This window comes from Petaurus breviceps, unplaced genomic scaffold, assembly GCF_028583685.1.
Source record: "Petaurus breviceps papuanus isolate PSGF00001 unplaced genomic scaffold, PetGlider_PUasm1.0 220, whole genome shotgun sequence".
NCBI classification, from domain to species: domain Eukaryota; kingdom Metazoa; phylum Chordata; class Mammalia; order Diprotodontia; family Petauridae; genus Petaurus; species Petaurus breviceps.
The window spans coordinates 7,787,903-7,802,107 of record NW_027185876.1 but is presented as its reverse complement, the minus strand read 5'-3'; the positions used below and the strand labels follow the sequence as shown (position 1 = coordinate 7,802,107).

The window sequence follows — 14,205 nt, the reverse complement described above, 5'->3', positions numbered from 1 at the left end:
ATATATATATATATATATATATATATATATATATATATATATATATATATGTACTAGGAGGTTGGCATTTTACTTTGGGGGCTTGCTCATGAGAAAGACCTTTTGATTCCCTGGATGGGACTCTGAGTAGTCATTTGTTAAGACCCCTTGATTACTCAGAAGTTTGTGCTATCCGATCTGGTAGTATATGTAACTGGTTGTATTACCTTGTTCAGACACTAGGGGCCCTGACTATTGAATCTTTCTGATAATTTTTCTTATATTTTCTGCTTATCTGTAATTAAAGCAAAATTATTGACCCCTTTAAAAGTTTTCTTTCAAAGCAGATCAAAAAACCTATGTTAGCAGGCCATCCTGGGTGACCTAGGGTGCTTGTTAATACCGGCCACTATACTTCCAACTTTGGCAAGATAAAAAGATCAAGCTTCAAAATAGGTAAAAAAAGTAAAGATTCAATATGATTTTGGAATTGTATATAATATAGGTACATATCTATGCATACACACATACATATATGGAGAGAGACAGAGAGATAGTAGCATGGTGTTTTCAAGCATGTTGTCAAATGCTTTCAATACGAATGAACACGGAATTAAGGTCAGCTAACTATATTGATGGTAAATTCTTTAACTTGAAAAGGCTACACACCAAGACTTAAGTAGAGGGAGTATTGGTCCATTATTTTCTGCTTGCAGATAATTGTGTACTCATTGTAGCTACAGAAGCTGAGATGCAACAAAGTAGGAATCAATTCTCTGCTGCTTGTGCTAATTTTGGCCTAACAATCAACGCCAAGAAAACACAGGTGCCCCATCAGCCACCACCACACCATCCATACACGGAACCAGCAATCACAGCAAATGGAGAAGTTTTGAATAGGAAAGATAAATTCACTCACCTTCGTAGTGTACTTCCCAGGGATATACACATTGATAATGAGGTTGATGTATTCATTGCCAGAATTAATTCAATGTTGGGGAGTCTCTGAAGGAAAGTGGAGGAAAGAAGAGGTATTAGACTGACTACCAAACTGAAGGTCTATAGGGTCATTGCACTGACCTCATTGTTGTATTCCTGTGAAACCTGGACAGTCTACCAGTGCCATGCCAGGAAACTGAATCACTTCCATTTGAATTGTCTTAGGAAGATTCTAAAGATCATCTGGCAAGATAAGGTACCAGACACTGGTGCCCTTTCTCAAACTAAACTGCCAAGAATTGCAACTCTACTTCAGAGAGTGCATCTCTGATGGACTGATCACACTGTTCCAATGTAAAATGCACTCTTGTCAAAAAGACTTTTATTGAGAATTTACACAGGACAAACATTCACATGGTAGACAGAAGAAGTTATATAAGGACACTCTCAAGTTCTCTCTTAACTTTTGAGTTGATTGTGTGACAGGGGAGACACTGGAACAGGACCTCTCATCATGGTATATCCACATAAGAGAAGGAACTGTTCTCTATGAGCAAAGCAGAATTGAAGTAGCTGAAAAGAAATACAAGGTACACAGATTTAGAGAATTCACCCCAAATGTTCACATGACCTATTTGTACCTGACTTGTGGTAGAACGTTCTGAGCTTGTATTGGTCTGATGAGCCACAGTCAGACACCCTCTAGCTTGGTTCCAGTATAGTGATGTCATTTTGGTTCTCTTTGAGAATGAAGGACAAAAACCCAATGGAACTTCATTTCACAGAGAGATTAATGGAAAGAGGAAATAAAGAAATTTTCTGAAGTTTAGACGGGAGTAGAGGGCAGAACTAAAACTCACAACCTGGATTGTAATTGAAAAATCCTCAAAGCCAAGTGCCAGGTTAGCCTTGGAATTCTTAAGTTGCCCACCAAGAAGTGAATGTCCTGATTGAGTGTTGAGTGTAACAGGAAATACCATTACAAACCTGAAATCCAGATTTCTACCAGAAAATTTGAAGTGTCTGACATTGTCTGAAAGGTTATCTTTCCAGATTTACTTTCAAATAAAGTTATAGTTCTGTACAGACAGGACCAGAAATCACATTATGAGCTTTTCCAATATTCTAGTTCTTAGAAGAACTCAAGGGAAAAAACAAGATAGCACTTCATCTTAAGACCTTGGTGAGCAAAAATACCATTGCCATACATGACTTATTGGTGAGGGAAGGTAGGCTGACTTGATGAGCCTGAACACATTTTCAAATGCCTCCTATATTAGCACATTAATTTCCAGTGGATTCTGTGGGGCATCTCCTATCTGAAGCAATTGGCCATTGATTAGCCATTAGTTTGTCGGTTGTTATTTTTCTCTCCAGGAAGCTAACTAAACTTCCAAATTATCTTCCATGACTTTGCTGTGAGCACAGCACCATTTTCCCTTTATATTAGTTAGAAAGACAGAATTTTCTTTGGGTGTTGTTGCTTTTTTAATTACATCTCCCTTGAAATCCACATGGGATCAAAGGAAATACATTTTTAAAAATAACTGAATGGAGATTGTGTTATAATGAAAGCATTTTGAAAGGTTTCATAAAATTCTGATCATCTTAGAGATGACGTTTGTCATCTCAGGAGCCTATTATAAGCAAGATAAGGACATGGTGTAGGTTAATCTTTAAGGAGGTGGGGGAAACACAAGGAAAAAATCATAAGGATCAATATGTGCTATGTTTCTCGGCATAATTAAATACAAGTGGAAAAAAATGATGTTTTCAACATGCTAGGAGGAATCAGGGAGCTATGGGAGAATGTGCCCTGCAATATCATTTCTGCACACAGTGACAATGGTATTCCTCCCAATCCTTTCATTGTTGAGTATGATGGTGTGGTGTTAACCAAAACTGCCTAATGCTCAACTCTTCTACCCCTCCCGCTTTTGGAACAAAGGGAGAGACTGTGTTGAGATCTTAATTACATGGAAAGCAAATGTTTAAAAAATATGCTTTATCTTCCAATGCTGTTTCTCCATAATTGATACCGTGACAAACAATTGCACTGCTATTGTGTATGAAAGATACGCAACTCCGGTAGAAATCTTGCCCTACATGGCAAGCAAACAGCTGTTTATCATTGCCCTAATTATCAAGTTAATGAGATGCTAATTTCTATATTCATAAAGCATGCATGAGCAAGCAGGAGTGTATACAGAGCACAGTGCAGTGACAAACTTAATAAATAAAATAGGAAAGTATTGGCAAATCAACACGAGTGATTTTGAAAGAGAAGATTTTACTTCTTCGGGGGTGAATCTTCTCATTCCAGGGGATATCCATAGCCTTTCACTTAGGATGCATGCATATTGCCTGTAGCAGTCAGCTGCTTTTAGCTAAGGAACCTTGATTCAGCCCCTGCCGGGTCTAAAGAACTCCTATTACAACTGCTCCGTGGGGGCAGAATCAAACACACTTTGTAGGTTTATGGATGGTAGTTTCAATCCCCATAGGATTTTGGTGTCAGGCTTCCAATTTCTCCAGCACAAAATGGAGTGTACCTTCTTTAAGAAATTAATAGCATCTAGAAAACTGCAGAAAGTACTATACCCAACTCTGCCCACCCCTTTCTCCCCCAGTCAGCTGTGCCACTGTGGGGGAAACTGACTAGAATATCCTGCTCTGGGTCTTCAGCGGTGTCTCATGGGATAGAAATAGGCAATTCAGTAAAGAATCGCCTGGTTTTGTTTTTGTTTTTTTCTAATAAAACTGTTATATCAGACAACGAATTGCATGATGATTTTCTAATTTAAATTTAATGTAAGGCCTAAAGCAGAAGTAATGAAAAGAGCTGCTTGAAAATGGGATTAGAAACTTTCAAAATGATTGAGAAATGTTGTGGAGGATCTTCTTCATGTTGATGCTGAGCATAATGTGAATCATGAATGCCATAATAGGATTGATGATATGTGGGGCGAACTGCATCTATGGCAAGGTAGGTGGCACTGCCTATGGTGGAGAAATCAGAAGACACTGACACTAGCATCCTGGGGAGCCTTCCTCCAGTGTGTGTATATTTTGTATTTATTGATATGTTTATATTTATTTCCCCATAATTGAAAGGAATTAGATGGAGAACAGGAATGATAAAATTTTCTTTTCTTTTCTTTTTTTTTTAAAGCAATCGGGGTTAAGTAACTTGCTCAAGGTTACATGGCCCTGGGTGTGGTGCTGAGTATGCCAGCCCAGATTTTTTGATCCAGGTCGTCCCAACACTGGAGCCTGTGCTCTTACTCGCTGAGCCACCTGGCCGCCCCTAGGCAATTGGGGTTAAGTAACTTGCTCAAGGTTACACGGCCAGGTGTTTCTGGGTGGGTGCTGAGTGTCTGTGCCTGGGATTCGATCTCCAGGTCATCCTGACACTGGAGCCGGTGCTCTTACTTGCTGTGCTACCTGGCTGCCCCTAAAATTTTCATCATTGTATTCTCAGAACCTAACATAGTGCTTGGCACACAATATGCACTTAAATCCTTGCTGATTTATCAATTGATATTCTTTGTAACACTTAGCAGAAACTTTTTTTGTCTAGATTCTCCAAAAATATAATTACACTATGGATAGAGCACTAGGCATGGAACCAGGATGATCTGAGGTTAAATCTAATCTCAGGCATTTGGTGGCTGTGTGAACTTGGAAAAGTCACTTCATATTTATTTACCTCAGTTTCCTGAATTGTAAAATGTAGATATTACGTAAAATGTAGATAATAGCATCTAATAGAGCCACAATGTTGGAATATTGGGAACTCACTTGAACTCCCCCCAATTCTCCTCTAAACAACTTTGAAGTAATACTTCATATAGATTCCTAGTGCAGCAGAACCAACCAAAGGAAAGATCTGTCTCGCCGCTGTGGTCGTGCGTCCCAGGAGTGTAGGCAGTGCAGGCCTCCTCTTGGGGGCCGCTGTATCTATCACCAGATCAGTAAGTGCTGGAGCTGTCATCACATAGATGGTGAGGGGACTGGACAAGTAGTCAGAAGGAAATTACAGGGGACTGTTTGATGGCCCTGAATACAGTACCCCATTGCATTACACATCCAGAGTTCTGCTTCCTAGTTCCGGGGAGAAAAGGAACTCTAGCACTCTATCACTTAAAGGCCTGGGGAGATAGGGCCCTATTCATAGTTCCAGGGCAGAGAGAAGTGTTTGTGGCCCCTCACAGGAGAACAGAGTTCCTTGTCAGAAGTCCAGAGGGGAGAGGAGAACTATTGCTTTTGTATACAGGGTCAGAACATGCTAGAACATTAGTGACTGCAGGGAAGCAGGAGATTTGGTAGCAGTTCTAGGGCACAGAGGAATGATTTTGGAGGCTGCAAGGCCAGGGTACAAGGTCAGGAGAGCAGTGACCACATGCATCCTTAGATCATATGACTTTGGAATAACTGAAAATTTTTACACCCTCAGAACTAGCTCTGAAAACAGCAGCACAAAACCCCTGAATTTTGGGACAGTGCCCACTTCACCCTGGCTGTAGAGCCCACCTCTTACTTAATTTGGAGGACAAGAAATAGACCGAAAAAATGAGCAAGCAAGCAACAACAACAAAAATAAAAGAACCTGACCATAGAAACTTACTAAACAGAAAAGATCAAGAGAGAAACTCAGAGCAGTGGCATACAAATCCTAAAAAAAAGTGTATTGGACACAAGTCCCAGAAAAATTATTGGAATAACTCAAAAAGCTTCTAAAAACCACAAAAGACAGATGAAGGAAAAATTGGGAAATGAAATGAGAATAATGCAAGAAAAGTACGAAAAGATTGTCAACAACTTGGTAAAAGAAGGATAAATAATACTGAAGAAAGTAACTCCTTAAAAAATAGAATTAAAGATATGATTAGGAAGCAGAGTCAAGATGGTGGGGTAAAGGCAAGGACTCACCTGTGCTTTCCCCCAAACCTCTCCAAACACCTTTAAATAATGACTCTAAACAAGTTACAGAGTTGCAAAATCGACAAAAAGATGGAGTGAAACAATTTTCCAGCTGAAAACAATTTAGAATGTCAGCATGAAAGGTCTGTTGCACCAGAGTGAGAGAGGAGTACCATCTAGCACAAGTCATGCCAGCAACATCGTTTTTTTTTTCTTAAAGCAATTCACTATTTTTGTTTTCTCCTTGTCATTTTTTTTTTGCCTTTCAGAGGGCAATCGGGGTTAAATAAATAACTTGCTACATTTTTTTTTTTTTTATGTGTTAAGTGTCTGAAGCTCGAACCGAACTCAAATGCTCCTGACTCCAGGGCCAGCTCTTTACTCACTGTGCCTAGCTGCCTCTCCTCACAAGCATCATTTTTAATGATGATAAGATAGATATCCTTATTTCTACTGGAGATCATTACAGTATTTCTCAATTGTGACAAAATTGGTCCATGAATTTGGAAAAAATGAATTTGTTTTTTTTTTTTTGGTGGAATTTGTTTTGTTTCAGCATTTCTTACAAGAGCTGTTTTATATATATATATATATATATATTTTTTTTTTTTCTATCTTTCTCTCATTTAAGCATCAGGGACTTCAAAAACAGGTATGAAGAAATGGCTTCTCTTCATTTTCAAGAGTATTCTGAAGATTGTTTCTTAAATTTTGTTAGAATTTCCTTGTAAATCTCTATGATTTTTTAGTTTTCCTTTGTTTTCTGTCTTGATAGTCTTCTTTTCTAATAGGGGACTAGGTGAGATCTTTACTTCTGATATCATTCATGTGGATTTTAGCATGTTCTCAGATACAGGGTTCCTATAAATTCCTATATACTTTCGTTTCTACTCTATTTTCTGAATACACCTTGCTTCATTTAAAAATTAGCAATTTAATTTTATTTCTCCTTTCTATTAGACTACATAATGCATTAAAAAATTTTGACTTTTCTAATAAAGAGGACTGATTGAAGGAGGTGGTGAGCAGAAGCAAAACTTTGGTGAGGAGGGAAAATGTGAAAGATGTGAAAAGTTTAAATGAGGTGGGAGGAATAGGATGGAGAGGAAGATACATTTAGTAATCATAACAGTGAATATGAATGGGAAGAACTCTCCTATAAAATGGAAGAAGACAGCAGACTGGATTAAAAAACCACAATCCTACAATATGTTTTTAACAAGAAACACATTTGAAACAGAGAGATACACACAATGCAAAAGTAAAGGGCTGGAACATAATATCTTATGCTTCAGCTGAAGATAAAAAAATCAGGGGTAGCAATCCTGATTTCAGACAAAATGAAAGGAAAAATAGGCCTAATTAAAATTGATAAGGAAGGAAACTACATTTCACTAAAAGGTACCATAGACAAAGAAGTAATATCAATACTAAACATATATGCACCAAGTGGTAAAGCATCTAAAGTCTTAGAGGAGAAGTTAAGGGAGCTACAGGAAGAAATAGATAGCAAAAGTGTACTAGTGGGAGACCTTGAATTCCCTTTCTAAGAAGTAGATAGCTAACCACAAAATAAAAAAAAAAGAAGTTTAGAATGTGAATAGAATCTTAGGAAAGATAAACACGATAGATTTCTGGAGAAAATTGAATGGGATGAAAAGGAATATACCCCTTTTCAGTGACACATGACACCTACAGAAAAAATTGACCATGCCTTAAGGCATAAAATCTTTACAATCCAATGCAGAAAGGCAGAAATATTAAATGCACCCTTTTCAGATCATGATGCATTAAAGTTACTTGTAATAAAGAGCCATGGAAAGATAGACTAAAGACCAAAAAGACTAAATATAATTATCTAATTCTAAAGAACAAGTGTATCAAACAATAAATCATAGAAATAATTAATAATGTAATGCAAAAGAATGACAACAATGAGACAACATACCAAAACTTATGGGATACAGCCAAAGCAGTTCTTAGAGGAAATTTTACATCTCTAAATGCTTACATGAATAATAATAATAGAGAATTATAATTATAAAAATAATAATAGAGAAAGAGGAGATCAATAAATTGAGCATGTAAACAAAAAGTCTAGAAAAGGAACTAATTAAATTAAATACCAACTTAGAAATTCTGAAAAATATATAAGAAGATATTAATACTATTAAAAGTAAGAAAACTTTTAAACTAATGAATAATACTAAGCTGTTTTTTGTGAAAAAAAATAAATTATATAAACTTTTGATTAATTAGATTAAACAAAGAAAGAAGAAAACCAAATTACTAGTATAAAAAATGTAAAGGATGAATTCACCACCAATGAAGAAAAAAGTAAAACAATAATTAGTAGTTATTTTCTCCAAGTCTATTCCAATAAATCTGACAATCTAAGTGAAATGCATGAATATTAAAAAAAACAAAGAAATAAATTTCCCAGGTTAACAAAAGAGTAAATAAAATACTTTATCCTATTTTAGAAAAAATAAATTGCAGAGCACCAGCCCTGGATTCAGGAGGACCTGAGTTCAAATGCAGCCTCAGACACTTGACACACTTACTATCCATGTGACCTTGGGCAAGTCACTTAACCCCAATTGCCCTTCAGAAAGAAAAGAAAAGACAAAAGAAATTGAAGAAGTCATCAATGAAATCCCTAAGAAAAAATCTCCAGGACTTGAAAGAGTTACAATCGAATTCTCTAAATATTTAAAGAATGATGTTTGTGATACTATAAAAAATCTGTTTTGAAAAAAATAAAAGGTTAAGAAGGAGTCCTAGCAGATTCTTTTTATGATATAAATATGGTACTAATACCTAAATAAAGAAGGGCCAAAACAGAAAAAGAAAATTGCAGACCAATTTCCCCAATGAATATTGATGCAAAAATTTTAAATAAAATATCAGTAGAGAGATTGCAGCAATTTATTACCAGGATAATGCACTATGACTAGGCAGAATTTCTACCAGGAATGCAGGGTTGATTCTATGTGAGGAAAACTGTCAGAAAAATTGACAGCATCAATTATAATACCAACAGAAATAATATGATTCTCTTAATAGATGTAGAAAAAGCATTTGACAAAATATAGCACCAATTTCTATTAGAAGCAATAGAGGGTATAGAGATAAGTGAAGTTTTCCTTAAAATTGTAAGCAGTATCCATATAAAACTATGAACAAATATTATATATAATGGGAATAAGCTAGAAGGATTCCAAATAATATCAGGGGTGAAACAAGGATGTCCATTATCACCACTGTTATTCTACATTGTAGAAGAAATGTTAGCTTTAGCAATGAGAGCACAAAATTGAAGATATAATGAGGAAACAAAACTATTACTTTTTGCAGATGATGCAATAGTATACTTAGAGAATCTACTAAAAAAACACTTGAAACAATTAACAACTTTAGCAGAGTTGCAGGATACAAAATAAACCCACACAAATCATCAACATTTCTGTATTTTACTAACAAAACCCAACAGCACTAGATAGAAAGAGTAATCCCTTTTAACATAACTGTAGACAATCTTAAATAGTTTGGATTCTACCTGCAAAAACAAAGCCAGGAATGGTATGAACACAATTACAAAACATTATTCATACAAATAAAAACCTAAATAATTGAAAAAATATCATTTGCTCATGGGTAGACTAAGGTGATGTAATAAAAATGACAAATTTCAGACATACACATAATTCTGGTGATCCATATCTCATGGTACATCTTTTCATAAGATAACAAGATGAAAAATATAGAGCTGGAAGGATTCTTGGGCACCAATTAGTACAACCTCATCTTTTTTTGTGTGAGTAAGAAACTGAATTTTAGGGATGTTAAATGTCTTTGCAAATGTCAAAGAAATAATAAATATTAGAGAGTGGGTGATCTATGCTTCTAATGATCAATTTGTGGTGCGATTCAATCTGCTCAAGGTCACTCTGTGCCCCTCCATTGCTCTTTGAATTATCCTCAACTTTAAATCTTCAGAGATTGTGTTGTTCTGTAACTTGCAGCGATATAATATCACATATACCTAGACCCAGAGTTCAATGCAAGGAAAAGAGTAAGTGGATTTATTTAAGGAAACTGCAGTGCTTTAATGGGGGACTTAGGAATAACAATAAAAATAATGTTAAATTTGTAAAGTACTTCATAGTTCCAAAAATTAATTCTAAATATGATAATTGATCCTCACAATAGTACGTTAAGATAGATTGTGCATACGTTTTATCAGCTTTGAAAGAGTTTTGATCACTTATCCAAGGTTATACAAATAATAAGTATCAGATTTGGGCCTTGAACCTAGGACTTCTAATTCCAAATTGAGTTTTCTTTAATAAACTGATTATTGCCTGACATAGTTGGGCAATGGCTTATTCTGATTAATCAAATATATTGATGAAGTTGAGGCAGAAAATCTAGGTTTGAATACTTACTTAGCTACTAATTATGTGACTTTAGGCAAACTAATTCATAACTCAGGGCCTTTGTTTTGTCACCTGTGCAAAGGACTTTTAAGAGAATCAGATGATATATTTTATATAACTCTTTGCACCTAACCTAGGCAAATATACACTATAGACATTCAGAGTTATAAAGGATCCTAGGGGAGTTCCTGTTCTAAGCTTCTCATATTACATAAGGAAAGTAATATATACAAGCATATTTCTCCCCCCCCCCAAATCAATCAATTTCAATGCTAGCCCAATCTCCTTTTTGTGTTATCAATATTGTTATTATTATATTACATCCCCCCAAATAGAATTATCCAAAACCAGACTAGGCTGCTTTTAGATTTATTGAGTTTCCCATCATTAAATATGATCCAACAAAGTATAATGACACATTATCAAGAATATTTCATTTTTCTGGATAATTAATGATCAATTTTGGCTAGTAAATAATCAACAACATGAGAATACTTTAAAAGGTATCCCATTCCTACTGGTATGTGATATATGGTAGATTCTGAATAAATTCTTGTTGAATTAAATTGAATTTTTGTGATTTGGACTAAATGCTCTCTAGGGTATTTTTCAACTATGAGATTTTGTTGTTCATAGGTAGCATAAGTAAATTTCTAATTTTTCAATTAATGAACTGAACTATAATTTCTGTTGAATATAATGTAATATTTCTATTTTCAGTCAGAAAGTTCTTTATTATTTTATAGTTACTTGAGTCATCAATGTGAACATCAATTATCATTGTATAGTACTGTACAAAGACAAAAATTCTCATTAATGGGATATGAAAATTGGTAGAATGTTAGATGGCAAAATTCAGTAATTAGGATGAGTGTACACACAGAAAATGAAACAACAAAGACAAATATCTAGATAATTCTGGAACCATCAACTCTTCATAAAATAACAGAGATGGAGAATGGCATCTGAGCTAGTCAGGGTACACTGACAAGATTCCTATAATTTGTAAGTTAGCTGATTCATTTGGTTCCTGTCTCAATGAATTCTATTTGCTTTTTCATTAAAATCCCTCTGCTATCTTTAGAACCATGGATAGCAGTGTATTTCAGTGGCAAGGTGAGGAACTAAGATACTAAAGCAATGCTGTGAGTAGAAAGCTGTGCTGTGTGTAGCGCTCAGTGGCTCAATGACTAGAGTGCTGGACCTAGAGTCAGGAAGACTCCTTCTCCTGAGTTCAAATGTGGCCTTAGATACTTACTAGCTGTGTAATCCTGGGCAAGTCACATAACCCAATTTATCTCAGTATCCTTATCTGTAAAATTATCTAAAGAAGGAAATGGCAACCCCCTCCACTGTCTTTGCTATGAAAACTCCAAAGAAGAATCACAAGGGATCAGCTACCACTTAAACAACTAACCAACAACATGAGTAGAAATAACAAAATATTAAGTATGAGAGATAAGACTTAGAGCCATTCTGCAGAGCAATTCAATGAAATTGCAAAGAGGGAAAGGCCATCCAGGATCAAAAAACAAAATCATCCAGAATTATATATCATAGAACAAAAAGGAGTCAAAGAAAAACAATGATCAAAACAATGTAGGAAGTAAGGAAATAGGAAGGTACAAATGGAAAAGTCAAGATGAAAAGCCAAACGAGGTCAAGTAGTCACTAACTTTAGGTAAACTATTTGATATGTTTGAGCCTTACCTAAAAGAGGTAGATAGGTCCTTTTCCTGCCAGAAGAAGCAACCAAGAGAGTCCCCAGAAACTTTAATGAAAGGACAACATGGAAAATGAAATCAAATAGATGGCCCGAGACAAGACAGAGCTATTGCCTAGATTGCAGTGACTTTTTAGGCCATGCCTTAGACAACTTGTGCCCTACAGATTGAAATAGGTTGAGGAGTAGATGCATCTGGTCAGAGGAAGAGAGGAGGAAACCCACCCAGATCTCTTAAATGCAGTTACTTTCTTTTGATGTTTTTTTTTTTTTACACTTTGAAATGAAACCTTTTGAAAGGTTACTATCCTCCTCCCTCTCCCTAGTCCCCACTCCCAGCTGTGGAAGTTCAGTATGGGTCTGTCAGGCCCCACCATTCCTGAATCCTGGCTACACGTACTCAAATAAACAATTCTTTCTCACATCAATTGTTGATTTCTCAGGCGGTCACTTCTGGGCAGCATTAGAAAATTTTACATGGTTTCTGGCCAAAAGTTGCAATAAAATTCTTACCATTTTCAGAAAATTAAAGAAATGTTGATCTTTCAAGATTGCCACAGCTGTTGGGGTCAGATGAATTTCTTTGGATTTGGGAGGAAGGAGATTCTTGTCATAAGTTCCCTCTTTATGAGCAATCTGAAAAAAATCCGTATAGCATAAATCGTTTTCTTTTTTAAAAATCTATTACAAACTTAAGAATTGTCAACAGACATGAACAAATATACAAAGAACAAAAAAGGGTACTGTATATGAAGCTTATTATTTTTTTTAATTTTAACTTTATTTTTTCATAATGCATTTTAAATTTAACCCAGAACTCACAAAATGATGTTCATGCATTTCCTTATTGTAATTATGTTTGGGTTGCTGTCTGAGTATTTGACCCAGCTCACAGTGCATTCTTTCTAGTGTCTTTCTCCAGTCAAACTGACTTTCTTGCCTAGGGCTTGATATGCATGTAGGACTGATCTTATTTAAGTTCTTATTGCTATACCCACCCATGCTTTACTGTGTTTCCTTCCAGTTCATTCCTTCTGAACTAGTTTCCTTTTTTTAACCTTTTCTTTTCTTCCCCCATCCCAGTTTTATGAGGTGAAGCCCCAATAAAATTTTGTAGCTCCTGCAGCTGTCTCCTGGCACTCCTACTTTGAAGTCTGGTGCTTCCCACCCACTAATCCTTCCACCAGTCATTCTCTCTCAGGAAAAACAACATTTTTTTTTTCCAGAAAAGTGGAAAAGCCTGTTTCAATTGCCTTCAAATGTCCCCCAAAGCAAATTTTGAGGGGATAAGCAACAATATTATTAACTCAGTCTCCTTAGGATTTCTCAAAGGAATGCCTTAATCCTATTAATTTCAGGTAAACCCTATCTTCTGAAGCCAACACATGGATAATTAGAATCTTGCCTCTCTAAATCACTCCAGTGGCCTGAAAAGTAACCTTTCTTTTGTCTGACTGCTGTGATTTGTGCTAATTGAACTGCATTCTTTTGGCTATGATGAATCACCTTCAACTATACATTTTAGGCTTCCTTCTCAAAAGGCAAGTGTATCTCAAGTGTACTTATACCTGGATGTCTCTTTTTCCTTTTCCATATAGAATGTTCAATGTAATGCAGTGGAAGGAGAAACACATGTTTATGTCAATTTCTTTGTACTTGCTGCTCAAAAACTCTGGACTGGTTCCATTAGAATTCATACCCAGGTAGTAGCGTAGTAGTGAACTTTATAAATACATATATGTGTGTATATATATATATATATATATATATATATATATATATATCTGTGTCTTTGTGTACATAGAGTTAACATATATAGAGTTATATATACCCATATATGAATATATGTGTGTGTAGTAGTAGTAGTTTTATATATACATACAAATATTTACACATATACACACACAAACATATGTGTGTATATATGTATGCATGACTTCCTGGGTAGGAGAAGGAAATGGTGAATGAGGGTAAGTTTTGTGTAAGTGGTGGGGGTGGATAAAAAGTCCAATTAAGCACAAGATTTGAAGCTTAACATTCCTGGGGAATGTCAAATAGTCTTATGTTTAGCTGTTTCTCATTTTCCTCATTCATCTTTTTTTTGCTTATTCTATTCTATTCTATTCTATTCTATTCTATTCTATTCTATTCTATTCTATTCTATTCTATTCTATTCTATTCTATTCTATTCTATTCTATTCT

At 35.5% G+C, this 14,205-nt stretch overlaps 1 long non-coding RNA gene across 2 annotated transcripts in view; it reads right to left on the bottom strand.

Moving 5' to 3' along the window:
* Positions 1–13,141, bottom strand: part of LOC138166106 (uncharacterized) — a 335,461-nt gene extending 322,320 nt beyond the window's left edge. For both annotated transcript variants that reach the window (XR_011169530.1, XR_011169531.1), the window contains exons 1-3: positions 13,002–13,141; positions 12,517–12,639; positions 899–984 (exon numbers count right to left, since the gene is read on the bottom strand). This is a non-coding gene — a long non-coding RNA (uncharacterized lncRNA). The remainder of the gene's footprint in view (positions 1–898; positions 985–12,516; positions 12,640–13,001) is intronic.
* Between the last annotated feature and the right edge of the window lie 1,064 nt (positions 13,142–14,205).